At 34.6% G+C, this 16,994-nt stretch overlaps 1 long non-coding RNA gene across 1 annotated transcript; it reads right to left on the reverse strand.

Moving 5' to 3' along the window:
• Nucleotides 1–9,977: 9,977 nt before the first annotated feature.
• On the reverse strand, nucleotides 9,978–11,772 carry LOC110725754. Its single transcript, XR_002512219.1, has 3 exons — nucleotides 11,403–11,772; nucleotides 10,831–10,905; nucleotides 9,978–10,237 (listed from the first exon to the last, which is right to left on the reverse strand). It is a non-coding gene; the product is annotated as an uncharacterized LOC110725754 (long non-coding RNA).
• Between the last annotated feature and the right edge of the window lie 5,222 nt (nucleotides 11,773–16,994).

Here is a 16,994-nt window from a genome sequence, read left to right on the forward strand (position 1 = left end):
GGCAAATTGTACTCACACTTAAGACTAGTAATTCGGGCAGCCATCTCTAACACAGACAATGAACTTCCTTCGTATAATGGTCTTTTGGAAGCCTTTAACAAATCTAGTAAATTCTTAGCTTGTGCATTAGGCTCCTCCTCTGCCTCTTCTGAATGCCCTTGATCTTCATTATGACCAAAAGAATCAAAAACCATTTCACGGTATTCATTTGACGGTCCTTCAGGAGCTCCCGGAAAGCCTTCCCCATGACACATCCACTCATAGTAATTAGGTATGAAACCCTTGCGGTACAAATGAATTTTAATAGTTTCCGCATCCCAAAGTCGTTTGTTCTTACATTTAAAACATGGACACCTAACTTCATTCGGGTTGCTACTCTCGGGATGGTCTTCCACGTATTTAAGGAATTCATCTACCCCTTTCACAAATTCCGGATTAATGGAATGCCCAACCTTCCTTTCATACATCCAGCTACGTTCTGTTCGTTTCATGATTACAACTTCTACATAAACTCACGAATATGTATAATCACATTAGTCACAACGTGTGAGGAATAAATTCAAGCGTTAACCCCAAGCTTGAACCCCACTGTGATCATACACTTAAGTACGGTGGCGTCCAAAAGGGAAGAAGATAGAGCAAAAGAGTCGCCAACAAGTTTTAGGAACTTGTAAACCGTTCACAGGGTGAAGGTTACACCCCTTAACAATCCAAGAGATCGTCAACTCCATAAGGTCTAGAACCAAATAAGGGTTCGGGGATGAAGGCACAAATCCAACCTAAAAGAGATTGAACCTGCCCTAATAATAGGCCTCTACTTTATTCTGATCGTATTCATGTGCGCTTTCTGACTAACATGCAATCAATAGGATTAACCCTAAACCTGTTTATCTATGTTGGTTGAATTTAATGCACAAATAAACTATTATTGGCGATCACTTGAAATTATAATCAAATTAACCCTAAACAAGATCATTAATTATCTTATTATGCGTGATTACAAGTACAAATTCCCTTTAAACATGCATAAAAGGTGTGATCAATCAATAACAATAAATATAATATGTATCAAGCAACATAATAAATAAATAAATATCATGACAATAAAATTATAATAACAATCATTATAATAATCATAATAATAATAATATCATCATAAATAAAATAATCATCATCAAAATAATAATAATAATAATATTCATAATCATCATAAATTATAACAATTATAATCATAATCATGTTCATGTTAATATTAAAGCATAATAATAGCAAGATCCTAGGCATGATACTAACAAGATTAATAACAAGCCCTAACATGTCACTAAGCAATAAAAATCAAATCTTTAACCCTAACATGATACTAACAATCATAAATATTAGGAAGAATATAGGAAGCATCATAACAATCATATTTAGTATTAAAATTACCCTAGACATGATACTAGGAATTAATAATTATAATCTAAACATGATTTCTACATCAAAACATCAATAAAAACCATTAAAGTACTTACTTCGATGCCTCGTACCTCTTTCTAATAACAAAATACACACGTTAGTAACTTCAAGGAAAATAATAATCAAACACTTAAATTAAATAATTGAAAGAGAGATTTGGGACCAAACCCTCAGAAATTAAACCTTTCACGTCTAGGGCGAAGGCAACTTCGAATATGGCTAGGTGTTTCTAGATCTAATGAATGCGGAATTTTGTATGAAAAAGCAAGGTTAGAAAAAGAAAGAGAAAGATGAATTAATGAATTAAAGAAGAAAACTTGATGAGAATTGGTGAATGATTAAAGAGAGAATTAGAGAACTAATGATTGTGAATGAAAACTGATTGTAGGTGAATATTAATTAAAACTGATTGTTGATGGATCAAAACGGAGTTTTTAATACGCTATTTATAGAGAAATCAGCCAAAAAGATAAAATTATAAAACAGAGCACTTGGCGCACGCAAAACAGAGCTGGCGCCAGCACCAGCTGATTGGCGCCAGGCGCCAATGGCTAGCACCAGGCGCCAATGGCTGGCGCCAATGCCTGGAGACAGGCGCTAGGCCTATTTTTGACGTGTTTTCGAAAATCAGATAAGTTTGTCGTACTGGAGGATAAAATCGTATATTTTCCTCGAAAATGCTTTTTGATTTTAATTAAAACTCTGAAAAGTCAACAAAAGTCAATTTATCAATGCTAATTGAATTAGGAGTGAAAAGAACATTCTAGAAGAATCTAGAAGACTAAAACCATTCCTAATTGCATTAGGAATGATAAATCATATTAGGCCTTCCCTTAGATCATTGGGCCGCATAAAAGGCTCAAACCGGGCCCAGTTTAGTAAATTGACCATAACTTCCTCAATATTCATTGGAATTGGGCTTATAATATATCGTTGGAAAGATTTTGTCAAGCCCTATCCAACTACACTACTATTGGACCCATATCATGGACCAAACAAACTTGATTGGCTGTTTTCTTAAAATAAGTTTTCAAAAACAGAGAGAAGAGAAAAGAAATTAAAACTATCCGCAACACTAAACTTTCCACACTTTCGCTTTATTCGATTATGATTCGACGTGAAAGGTACTCATCACCGGGTTTGGTTTTGGGGAGACACAAATGGGTGTCTACACAACGCGTATTGAATATTCATTAACCATCTAAATGTTAAAAATATGATAATAAGATTGTACATGATGTCCAAAGGTCCTTATCACTCCAACCTAACCCATCCTTGGACATTTAATCTGACTAGCGAATGTATGCCAGGTTATCAATTATATGGAAAATCCGGCAGCATTTCCCTTATGTTCTCCAAGTACACGATGTAGGCTATTTGATAACCCGTCATATGTACCTAGAGAACATTGTAGAGAAATGATAAGCCAGGATATTCCCTAGAATCAATAACAAGGCATACATTCACCACCTAAGTGAGAATAAACGTCCAAGGACAGTCCCAACCGGGGACTATCCAAGACATACTCCTAATGAGTATGCCTTGAACGGGCATCTAGGCAAATGATGATGCAAATGATTCATTCAAAAATATATCAAGTAAATATAACACGCTCATTTAAAAATATGCCAATCAAATTACATAACACAATCATTATAAGTAAACCAAATATATCATAATCATAATTAAATTGATATAAACAAGGAAAATTTGATTTTTGCTACCTATCAAACACATCGAATTGAATTTTGCTACCTATCAAAACTTTAATTTTATTTCACAACCTAACATATGCCCTCTGTTTAAAAATTGCTACCAGTTAACGTTTTCTGTTACTGTTGACGTTAAGGGGGCCCACTCAACTAACTAACCTTCCTTGCCATCTTCTCTCTCCACGAATCTACCCCCTGCCACCCTAATTACTTCATTTCTCTCTCCATTGAATTCCCTCAACGCTCAAAATTAACTTCATTGAAGTTTTTTTTTACCTTGAATCTTTCTCTCTCATCTGTCACCTTCCCACCTTTCTTTATCAGGTCTTATCTGCAACTTGGGGGTTGAACTAGCTTGCGTGGAAGCTTTTGTGTGATACAGCGAAGCAGGGGAGGACGCCCAGGTGGAAGGAAACATCACCATTGTCGGAAGAATCTGCTGACAAGGCTTGAGGACAAGGTATGAAACCCTAATTACTTAAAGTGGTCCGAAAATGGTGGTAATTTAGCAATTTTATATGTAATTTGGGGTATTTTTGATTAATTTATGCAATTACACTAAACCCTAGGTTAGTGCGAATTTGATTAATTTATACAATTACACTAAATTAAAATTGATGCAATTCTCCTTTTTTAATTAATTGAATTGTTTATGTGTTTCTTTATGAATTAAATAGTTTTTGATTTGTTTATTTCTAACTTACTATAGATTAAACACATGGCTACTGTTGATGATATTGTGTTTGATGTGGTTGATATAAAGCTTAGAATACATGGGGGTTTTGTGTTTAAAAATCGTAGTGGAGTCCCGTACCAAGTGTATGAGGCAGGGTTCACTTATTGGAGAAGGGATGTCCCTAGGAAATGGTTAATAGTAGGGTACTTAAGGTATTTATGCGCTGAAGGGTTTAGGGACATGAGATATGTTGTACCTAACATCTATGTATTGTGGTTCAAAGAGAAAGGTAAGACTTGGATGACTGGTAAAAGAAAGATAGAAACGAATGAGGATGTACAAGGGTTAAAAGAATCTGAGTATAGGGATGGGTATTTAGAGGTCTATTGCACAGTGTCTGATGACCCTCCCCCTAGTCAGGACCCCCAAAGCACTTTTGTTGAAGACAATAACCCAACCTCAAACCCCACTTCTAGCCAGCTGCATTCCACTTCAAACCCCACTTCCCAGTCATCTACATTTGTGTAAGGCCACACTGCATATACATGTAACCCAACCCAAACAAAGCCCACCTCAAAGCAAAGACAAAAGAAGGCAATTGTAGTGAAAAATAGCCCACCTGAAAGCCAAAAAAACTCAAACACACATGCTGAAATGGGACTGAGAAGGAGTCCAAGACTGTCTGTAATACCTGAAACAAAAGAGATAGTGAAAGAGAAGGTTGTGAGGAGAACCCCTAGATTTTCTAGATCTGTTTATAAGGGGAAGGGTAAGGTAACAGAAGAAGATGGCAGTTCTGGTGTGAGTCCTGGTAAAGGGACAAGGAAAGGTAAAGGGAGGGTAAGTAAAGCAAGAAGGGCTCTGAATTCGGATGATGAGGATGAGGATGCTTCAGGGTCTGGTTCATCCAGCTCATATGAGTCTGATCTAGATATAGGCTGGTTGCCTGGAGAAGAAGAGGCATATAGTGATGATGATGAGGTTAACAAACAAGGTTCTCATACTATTTTAGGTGAGGTAAATAGGAGTTTGCAGATTGTGAAATATGGGGATGAAGGGACAAAGGATTTAGCTGTGCAAAGGGAGGAGAAACTGAAGCAACTAGTTAAGGATTTCTGTTGTAAGGAACCAGATTTGGAGGATGAGGGGTCTGAGTCAGATGAGCTTAGAAGCTTGAATGGGTCAGATGAAGATGAGGATCAAAGTCCATGGTTTCATGAAGAAACTGATTTCAAAAAACCAGTTGTGCTTGTGAACAAGCTGCAGTTCACTAACAGTAGGGTACTTAGGAAAGCCTTGAGGACACATGCAATAAAGAACAGATATGAGTATTACTATCTGCATAATGGGGGTGAAAGGGTAACAACATATTGCAAAAAAAGGTGTAATTGTGAGTGGAATGCCAAGAGAAGCAATCTGCCAGGAAATTGCAAGTGTGGTGAGGAGGTGAAAAGGTGCCCCTTTAAGGTGATAGCTAGAAGACTGCATAACAGCAGTGCTTGGAAAATCAAGGAATTGATTCTGAAGCATAGGTGTATGAGGAGTAAGATGAACTCCAAGGTAAATGCTGAGTACATTGCTGAAAGGTATGTTGAGGAATGGAGGCACAATCCTAGCTGGAAAATCAAATCTTTACAGGCTAGGGTGCTTAGTGACTTAGGTATTAACATCACTTATTCAAAGGGGTGGCTTGCTAGGGCTAGAGCTAAGCTGAAGATTTATGGGTCAGCTGCAGAGCAATATGCCAGAGTGTATGATTATGGAAAGGCTGTAATCAAGTACAACCCTGCTTCTGGGGTGAACATAGTTGTTGATGGTGATCACAGCAGCCCTGAGAGACCATTGTTTTTGAGGATGTACATTTGTCTCCAGCCACTAAGAAGTGGGTTTATTAAAGGCTGCAGACCTCTGATAGGAGTTGATGGCTACCATCTGAAGGGAGCATACCCAGGTCAAATTCTAGTGGTAGTGGGCAAAGATGGAAATAACAACATCTACCCATTGGCATGGGCTACAGTTGAAGTGGAGAATAAAAAGACTTGGTGTTGGTTCTTAGAGTGTCTGAAAAAGGACCTTGGTGATGTATGTGAAGGTGGTGGTTGGACATTCATGTCTGACAGACAAAAGGTGATTGCTAACTACAATATTTCCTTTTTTTTATTTGAATTCTAACTATGTTTAATCTAATAAGTGTAAGTGGTTTATTGGAAAACAGGGCCTACTTGAAGCATTTGAGTTGGCAGTACCTTTAGCTGAGAAGAGGTACTGTGTGAGGCATATCTGGGCCAACTTTAAGCTTCAATTCACAGGCTCAACCTTCAAAGAGTTGTTCTGGAGTGAGCAAGGGCTACCACAGCTGTGAGTTTGGTTCCTTTTTGTTTTCTTTCTTTTTTGATGTTACTGTTTTAAATAGATGACTATGATTGAGCTTTGCATTGTTTGTCTTTGTGGTTTTCTTTGTTATGTGACTGTTTTCAGTTAGTTTGATGTGAGAGTAGTTAGTTCAGTCAGTCATTCATTCCTGCTAGTTTTGTGTGTTTGTTTTGCTAGATTGACTTTGAAATAGCAATGGAATCAATTAGGTTCCTATCTGAAGATGCCTTTGTGTACTTAGATAACATTGAACCTAACACTAGACGAAAATATGAATTGGCCACCGGTTCAAAACCCCCCTATGCCACCAGTTTTGAATCGGTGGCCATTTGGGGGGTGGCAATAATCTTATTAAAAAGCCACCGGTTCAAAACCGGTGGCAAAAACAAATATTGCCACCGGTTAACCGGTGGCAATAATGCTTCCCGCAATTTTTTTTTAATGGTATTAACAAGTATTGCCACCGGTTAACCGGTGGCAATAATGCCAATAAAAAAACAAAAAAAAAAATTTGCATTTATTTCACATAAATTGTAGTAGAAACTATATATATATATATATATATATATATATATATATATATATATATATATATATATATATATATATATATATATATATATATATATTCATCAGTATCTAGTAATTGTACACTTTTTAAGAGTGAAAAAACTAAATTAATAACTACAACTAAATTACTCATACAACAAGTCCAATTTAAAAGAACTAAATTAATCAAATTACACAAGACTAAAATTCCAACATTAAAATAAAAAAAAAATTACAATAAAAAACCAAAAAAAAATTACAACATTAAAATTAAAAAATAACCCATATAACACCTAAATCAATAATGCAGCATCTTTATTCTTCGATTTAACATCTACATCTAAATAATATACCTGCATCAAACAAAAATCGATTAAATAAAATAAATAAGCTGCGAAATAAAAATAAAAACCAGAACAGTATGCATGGTACCCATAAATCGATTTAAATCGGTTAAATAAACCCAGAAAAAACACACAAAAATATAAACAAAACCCAAAAATTAAAAAAAAACCCAGAAAAATAACCCAGAAAACTAAAACCCAGAAAAAAAAAGAAAAAAAAAAACCCAGAAAAAAATGTTCCTCATGTTCCTCATTATTCTTGGAATACACCAAAATGTCATCAATAAAAACAACAACAAACTTATCGAGGTATGGTTTAAAAATATGGTTCATCAAATCCATAAACACCGCTGGTGCATTAGTTAACCCAAATGGCATTATAACAAACTCATAATGACCATATCGCGTTCTAAAGGCAGTTTTTGGAACATCTTCAGATTTAATGCGGAGTTGGTGATATCCAGACCTCAAATCAATCTTTGAGAATACTTTTGCACCTCGAAGTTGGTTAAATAAATCATCAATACGAGGTAAAGGGTATTTGTTCTTGATTGTGATCTTGTTTAGCTCCCTATAATCGACACATAACCTCAAACTTCCATCCTTTTTCTTCACAAACAAGACTGGGGCTCCCCAAGGTGACACACTCGGTCGAATGTATCCTTTCTCAAGCAACTCATCTAATTGTTTCTTTAATTCTTGTAATTCAGTTGGTGCCATCCTATATGGTGCTTTAGAAATAGGAGTCGATCCTGGAATTAACTTGATGGTAAAGTCTAATTCTCTTGGTGGTGGCATGCCAGGTATCTCTTCTAGAAAGACTTCTGGGTACTCACAAACTATAGGAATGTTAGTTACTAATGATTCAGATGGGTTTAAGTCAACCACACTACAAAGATAACCACATATCCTCTTATCAATCCGGTGAGCTTTCAAAGCAGAGACTATTTGGATCTTTGGTTTTCTTTCAAACTTTTGATAGGATATCCTTTCTCCATTTGGAGCCTTAAGGGTTAAACTTTGCTCAACACAATCAATTTTGGCCTCATGCTTAGTTAACCAATCCATACCCAAAATTATGTCAAACTCAGATAAGTCAAAAGCTATCAAATTAGCTGGGAATTCGACTCCCTCTAAAATAATTGGACAGTCTCTATACATGGTTCCACATTTTACGGTTTCTCCAGTAGGGAGGGAAACACTTATGCCAAGAAAGTCATAATATGGTTTCAATTGCAAACTATTGGCGAATATTGGGGAAATAAAAGAATGTGATGCTCCAGAGTCAAAGAGAACATGAGCATGTGAAGAATGGATAGAGAAAGTACCAGTGATCACCGTGTCATAATTATCTGCCTCATCCTGTCTCATCACATAAACTCTTCCATTTGTGGGTGGTCGAGGTAGATTTCGGTTTGTGCCTCCTGTGTTGTTCCTTCCTCGATCTGCACCAGATGGAGCAGGTCCCTTTGAAATTGGTGTAAATGTTATGAACTTAGGACAATCCTTAATATAATGACTAGGACTCTCACATCGGTAGCAAGTATTGGTACCGACACGACATTCATTCTCAGTATGGCTTCTCCTTCCACATTTAGCACACACTACTTGAGATCTATTATTCTGATTTTTGTTCCCTCCTTGCTGACCTTGTCCTCTATTACCAGAGTAACCCCCTTGTTGACTTTGGTTTTGCCTCTTTGTTCCTCCTTGGTTTTGGTTATCATTCCTCCTTTTATAGCCAACATTTTGTGCCTCTCGAAGTAATACAACCCTTTCCACATTAACTGCTACATCAACCATATCTTGATAAGAAGTAAATTGTTGAGATGATAGTCTGTCCTGATATTTCAAATGGAGACCTCGTTCGAAACGATTCATCCTAGATTGTTCCGTTGATACTAATTCTGGTGCAAACCTTGATAACTCCATGAATTTGTTTGCGTAATCCAACACACTCATGGTTCCTTGTTGCAAGTGGAGGAATTTATCTTCTTTTTGTCTCCTCAAAGACAATGGATAAAACCTATCTCGCATCAACTCTTGGTGTTTGGTCCAACTAAATCCAGACTCATTCTTACTTTCCTTGTTGACCTTCCACCATAAACTTGCTTGACTGGTGAGATAAAATGTAGCAAAATCAACTTTCATTCTTTCAGGACATCGCAAGGTCTCGAACAACTGATCCATCCGGTTAATCCAATCTTCAAACTCGACTGGATCAGGCTTACCATCATATGATGGTGGGTTAAGGGATGAAAACTTTTTAAACATTGACGCACTATCTTCCTCATTTGTATATTTCTTTTTCCTAGAATCTTGAACTAGTTCAGCTAACAACGTACTCACATTCTCGAGTCGTCCCATTCTTTCTTCGTACTCCTCCAAGGGTTGCTCCTTGTTGTTTTCCTCATGGACGTTTTCTTCGTGGACCATTTCATTTCTTATAAAAACATCGTTATGGGTTTCTTTGGAGGCATCGGTAGTTCCCTTGTAACTTGCCATTCTGCACATCAAATGTGATAAAGAAAACTAAGAATGGAAAAATAAACCCCTTTATCCCGTTCCTACACTCACACTCAATTCTCTCTCTCTCTCTCTCTCTCTCTCTCTATATATATATATATATATATATATATATATATATATATATATATATATATATATATATATATATATATATTTAAAACATATTTTATTAGCTAGTGATCTTATTCTAAAAATCTAATCAACTTTATATATAAATGTAAAACCAGTAGGGTTTCACAGGAACCGTTGCTCTGATACCACATTGTAACACCCCAACCTCTAATTCAATTATTAAGATAATCTTAGCAGCGGAATTAACCTAACACGGTCGGGACGTCACTGCCGTAAATCCCTCACGAGATTTACAAGGCAACAAACATACTTAATTAACAAACTTGATTTATAAAACATAGTAATCTATTTATAACAAACATTATTCTTAATTTTTATAATAGAAAATCCTATCTTATCTCAAACTTTACTAAGTAGCTTAGTCTTACTATTCAAATTAAACAAATTAAAACTATAACTACTATTAAGTGATAACTGAAAGTAAAATCCTCGCTACTACTCGTCTCCATCATCCCCAGCAGTACCTAAAACATAAAAACATAAAAAACGGGTGAGCCGAAGACTCAGTAACGAACTACTCTAGTAGTGTAACATCATTTCAATTCATTTTAGTTAACAAAACAGGGAGAATAGAGTATCTTAAAACATTTAATAAAATTCATATAATGATATATATATAACGTTCATATTAACATGCTAGTCGCTGGCAAGTATGACATGGCGGAACGTCTTCCGCGATGGGCCGGTGCCCATAACATAGAGCAGATGCTCGACATAGCTGGGCTAATGCCCCATGGGTACATGCATGACCGAAAAGTAACCTGTAAACATATACTGCCAGACGGACTAGGTTTTTCACTGTTATTTATCATGTTGTGTAACTTTTACATAAGTCATTCATAGATTCATGACATACTTTCGTAAGATCCAAAGATCAATAAAACAACGTTTATCAATAAAATCATTCATATAAATCATTAGACTGGAGTACATTAATAAACACATTCATCATCCCGCAAGTCAATAAATCCAGAGATATAATTAACTTTCAAAATTGACATCATGCTTTTATAAACACATTTTGAAGGGAATTGCGGTTACTAGCAATAGCCGTTACCTCGATTTACAGTCTGATAACCTTCCTGTTAGCCTTTATTCTATCGTTCTCACTGAGCTCTGAGGTTCGATTCTTCTTTTATATAACAAAAGTTAAAATTATAGTATTAGTAGGGAAATTGATAGATATATAATAATTCACTCATTTTAAAGCTCTTTTTTTTTAAAAAAGGTTTACTATCTTGTTTGAAAATACATAGCATTGTAGGATTTATAAACAAATGATCAACAAAAATTCATTTTAAGAAATGACAAGGTATAACCTTTTTACGTAATATGCTTATACAACTACTTAGAAAACTATAGGTACTACGTTACTACTCTTATTCTTTTTAATAACAAGAAATGAATACTTATCTATATCTCATGAATATACCAGTACATAGCAGTAGTAAAAACAAAGCTATTATATCTATGTTAAGCAAAATAAGTTTTCCATCATAATACTATATACACTATCAATATCTAATCACCAAAATGTATACATAATCATTTTCAAAGAAAGTGAGAATAAATCTAAATAAAAGTTAAACTTATACTCAAAATTATATTGGGGAAGAGTAAAATACTCACTTTGACTTGCACAAATGGAGTAGTGGGTTTTTCTATGGAACAAGCTATAAATGGAGGAGGAAGAAGAAGGGCGTGAACCAGGTGGTTGCGCGAGCTGGGTCGGTGCATGAGAGTAGCAACTTAGAGCAGGGGAAGGGTACGGTGGAGATGATTGAATTGTGGTAGTGGTGGTGGCGTTGCCTTGCCCAAATAGGAGATCATGGAGTATAACTTGTTTGTTGTTATACACTTAAAAGAGAACAAGTGAACTGATAGGATAAGATTTAAGTAGTATGTGATTAACACAATATTGAGAAGCAAAATTTTGACTTCACCTCTTCAATACTTAACCGTGAAGGAAGAAGGGAGTTAAGAGGTGCCTTTTTGTCTTTTGTTCCATGGGGATAAGCTCTTAATTGGGCTCAAATTAATAAATTAACTTTGATTGATTTGGGCATATAAAATTAACAGCAAGTATAAGGCCTTCAATACTTAATTGTGAAGAAAAAGGGGCGGAAAGAGGTGGGTTTTGTCCTTTTGTATGAATAAGGGTATTTTGGTCATTTTATTTTCTCGGATAAAAATACATATTTTGATACAAATCTTTAAACATTTTACTGATCGGAAATAAGCTGTAAAATAATAATTTACTTTCCTTAAAATTAGCATCTGAAATAATATAATATTAAAATAAAATTCAAGATTAAAACATTCGTTCTTGTTAAAACAGAGACAAAACTTTAATTAAGCTAATAAAATAAATATTAGCGTATAATAAATCAGGTTTTAAAATCTCGGGTATTACATTCAATGCTGTCATTAGAGATGCTAGGGACAAGCCAATACTCACTCAAATGGAGTGGTTAAGAAGGTATATGATGAAGAGACATAATGAGAAATGGGAGGCTGTACAAAAAATGGATGGGAAATTGGTTCCTTATGTGAATAAATTTTTTGAAAGGATTGAGAGGATTGCAAGGCACTGTATAGTGCAAGTCTCAAGAGGAGACTCATATGAGGTTGAGCTAACTGACTGCAAACAAGGTCTCAAGATCATGCAGCCTGCACCCAAGCATCACAGGCATCAACAACAACAACAGTACCACAGCAACAGACACTGAAGAAAGGAAAGGGGAAGAAACAGAAGACTTAGGCTCCAATTTTTATTTATTTTTTTTTTTTTTTTTGGTGGGGTTAATCATAGTGCCAAAACAATTATTAACTCTTAACTCTTTCAACTGTACTGTAATATTTAGCAACTAAGGAACAATTAGTTTGTTAGACTTTTGTGCAATGTGGAAACTTGGTATTTTGGATGCACTGTTGTGTGCTTATTTTGCTAGCTATGAAATATAGTATTTGGCTAACTCTTTTCTGTGCTTATTATGCAATGGGCAAAGAAAGCCTATTTTATTAGTTCATATTTTGCTAGCCATGAAATATAATAGCATTTCAGCTTTATTTCATTCAAATTCATTACATTACATTCACAAGTTCATACATTCCTTCATACATACTAATGCATACCCACTCTAACACTTCACTACCCTAGTCTCATTTCAATACAACTAAAACAACAACAATCAGTAACAAAAGACACATCAAACTTGCTACTACATTTCTACAACCACCAAGACAAATATGCTGCCCTTCCTTGTTGTAATTCCTTCTTTCAGAACTTAGAGCTTTGCACTTCAATGACAGGTTGTCATTCTCATTTAGCAAACACCTCCTTTGGCATTTTAAATTTTCAAGTTCTGATTGCAGTGTGTTGATCTCTCCCTTCATTAGTTTTTTATCCAAAAGGAGTTGATTGATTACGTCGCGTTGCCACTCAGTTCCATCTTCCTCATCAACCCACTCAAAGCACTTGCATCCCCTTGTTTCAGTCTTAGGATCATAAAATTTGCAAGCTTTAAACTTCCTACCAGGATTATCTCTTGTCCATGATGTCAGCTTGCCCATAGGGATTCCACAGTCACATTTCCTCTGTTTTGATGGAGAGAACCTAACCATTGCCATTATAGCCTGCAATTACGTCAGGTATATCAATAATTACAGTCATACATAGGTTTTGAATGAAAATAAAACATCAATTTAAACATTCAACTCACAATTAAAAACCCCCAATTTCAAAATACATGAACCCTAATTAATTCCCAGAAACATAAATGCAATTAACAACCAATTAAACCATTTCCAAATCAAATTAAGCTTTAATATCATTCCCAAACACTAACAAAAACAATTCACAGGTACAAATTTTAAAATAAATCGCAATTCAAACTTCCCCTAAGTGTCGCATAAACTAATTAATTGCAAAAATTTAAGCTACTAACCTTAAATTTCAGAGCACAGCAACCACTACTGATCAACATCCCTCACCAATTTAATCTTTTAAAAAAAAATTGCTTCAGATTTTAATTATTAATCCCTCAACAAATCGCTATGAAGATAATGAAGTTTGGAGCAATTACGTTGGTACAATTCAACTAAATAGAAGGGGAAGGGGAAATAGACGTTGGAGTGGGCCCCCTTAACGTCAACAGTAACAGAATTTAGCTAGTGGTAGCAATTTTTAAACAGAGGGCATATGTTAGGTAGTAAAATAAAATTAAAGTTTTGATAGGTAGAAAAATTCAATTCGATGTGTTTGATAGGTAGAAAAAATCAAATTTTCCTATAAACAATCATATATAAACAACTAGTATTCGTAATTAAATTGATATAAACAATTATATAGTAATCATTACATTTAAAATTATATAAAATAAATATTTTTTACTAAATTAACTAACATACATTAAATTAAACTAACATACATTATATTAAACTAAACAAAACTAACATACATTATTAAATAATAATAAATTAAACTAAACTAACATACATTATTATAATAAACTAAATCAATGTAAACTAACATGTCATGCGGTACATTATTATAATAAAATATCAACCTATACTAACATATCATGTCATACATTATTATTATAATAAACCAAACAAAATTAACATGTCATGTCTTACATTATTATAAAAAAACAAACCAAATTAAACTTAACTAACATATCAACCATTATTATTTATTATAATAAAACCAAAGCAAACTAAACTAACATTTATCTAAGTCACTAACATGCCAGGTATAAACTAAAATAAAAATTTTAGAAATTAGAATGTCACGAACCTATAGATCTGCACTTTTTATTGAGATTCAAAGCAAGGAAAAGATACAAATCCTACAAATAATAACAATTAAACATTATTTAAGGTGTAAAATGTCAATTTTTATTTTAAAAAAATGAAAAAAGGTAAAATTATGTTTGATAATTTATCGGCGGGAGGATGAAGGTGGTGGTGGTTCTGGTAGGAGGCGGAACGGTGGAGGAACCTGAAAAAAGGGGTGTTGGTGGTAGTAAGGGTTAAATCAAAAAAATAAAAATTAAAACATAAAAATAAAAAAAATTATACAAAAATTATCCTCTTCCTCTTTCTCTCTTTCTCCCTTTCTTTCTTTCTTTCCCTCTCTTCCCCCGTTTTTTTCCTTGTTCTTTCTGGTTTACAAACCTAATTTCTAGTTAAAATTTTTGCGACGGAATTTATTTCTGTTGGTAAATTTTTTCCTACGGAAAATTCCGTCGCAATTAATTTTGCTACGGAATTTTTTGTCGGAAATATAATTTTCCGACAGAAATAAATTTCGTCGCAAATTTAACGAGGGAATTTCCGTTGCAAATCATATTTTCCGACGCATTTTAGCAACAAACTTAATTCCGTCGCTGAAATTAAAGTTTGCGACGGAAAAATAGGTCCGTCGTGAAAATTCCGTCGGTATTAAGCCGTTTTCTAGTAGTGAATATCCACATCCATACTCGCCCCACCGGGTACAAGATAGACCCGTCCCCGCCTCATCACCCACTTGGATATTCATACCCACCTCATACCCGCCCCAAAACCGTCCCAAACCCATTGCCATGATGCTCTATTGTATCACATTAATGACAATTATATAAAATTAGGTTAAGAAAATTGGGATTTTCATTATTCAAGCTTATTGGGTTTTAGAGGGTATCAAGTTTCATAAATTCTAAACTCTTTTAAAATAAATATGGTGCGGGTATAAGATGGGTATGGGGCGGGGCGGATATGTGGCGAGTCTACTCTAAAATCCATACCCACCCCATCACCCATGGCGGGTACACATTTTATACCCATCCTCGCCCCATCACCCGCCAAACCTCCCTCCATCGTGGGGAGGGCCTCCCATTTAACCCGACCCACTGCCATCCCTAAGGAGCTCCTTTTTATTTTTTATTTTTTTTAAATTAAATTACAGTTTTTTTTTAGGTTTTTAAAAAAAATTTGGACCATTCACGTGTTGACACATGTCATGGTCATCTGTTATAATAGGTCATTGACCTGTTGTTGACTGGTTGGGACTATTGAAGGCAAACTACCCCCAAAGTTGGGATTATTAAATAATAATCTTTAGTTTGGATTATTTAAAGTAAATCGCCCATAGTTGGAATTATTAAACTGTATTTTTCCTTTGGAATATTAAATTCATTGAATTATATAAATGAAGAATATGAAACCAAACATTATTTGAAAATTTTAAGATGGATTAATTTGAAAAATATTGATTGTCAAAAAAAAAATTGAAAGATATTAAATTTGTTTTGGGTTTATATAGGAATAAATCTAAAACAAGGCGACATATTTGAATTCGACATTGAGAAGGAGACAAGTATTTGCTGAAAAAAAATAAAAAATAAAGCTTCAATGGAGAATGATGGATGAATAGCAACATGAATGATGAACATCAATGGAGAAGATGAACAACCCAAATGAAAAGATGAGCAAAAAAAAAAAAAAGTTTTTTTTTAAAGAATATTTGATGAATTAAATTTAGGATTTTTAAAAATATAACACCACAAAATTTCCACAAATTTGATTATAACACCACAAAATTTAAAATTTTGATTATAACACCATAAAAAAACTAAAAAATTGGATTTCTCCACCGCTTACTAACGCCATCTAAAAAACCGTTAGCGGACCCCCACATTGTACACGTGTCAGTATCTATAGGTTAAAAAAAATTAAATTTTTTTTTTTTTTTTTTTATAATTAGCACTTACTAATGTTTTCATTTTAGCAATTACCACCTACTATTATTATTTTTTTTTTAAATTACCTCCTACTTTTTTCTGAAACACCAAAATTTCTTAGCTTCTCAACCACCTTATGACATCATGTGGGCCCCTCATAATACTTTTCCTCTCTTTTTTCCTCCCAAATTCAAGCTGAAGTAGCCCAAATGGAAAGGAGAGTCGAGGAGAGGTGGAATGACTTCATGAGACGATTTGGCAACGACACATGTTCCACCATTCAGCCTCAGCGACGAGACCCTAGGGATGACCCGGGTAGTGGAGGAGCAAGCCAGGGTACCCCTGCAGTTTTTTAGCCTAGCTTAGGTTTATGTAGTACGGACAAGTAGTTAATTAGAATTTATGTAGCGTTTGATGATTTTCCTACTTTTGTAGAATTACTATATATTATGTAGCTTTTGGATATGTTTAACTTCAGAATAGCTTTTGTGGAATATAT

This window comes from Chenopodium quinoa, unplaced genomic scaffold (genome assembly GCF_001683475.1).
Source record: "Chenopodium quinoa cultivar QQ74 unplaced genomic scaffold, ASM168347v1, whole genome shotgun sequence".
NCBI classification, from domain to species: Eukaryota; Viridiplantae; Streptophyta; class Magnoliopsida; order Caryophyllales; family Amaranthaceae; genus Chenopodium; species Chenopodium quinoa.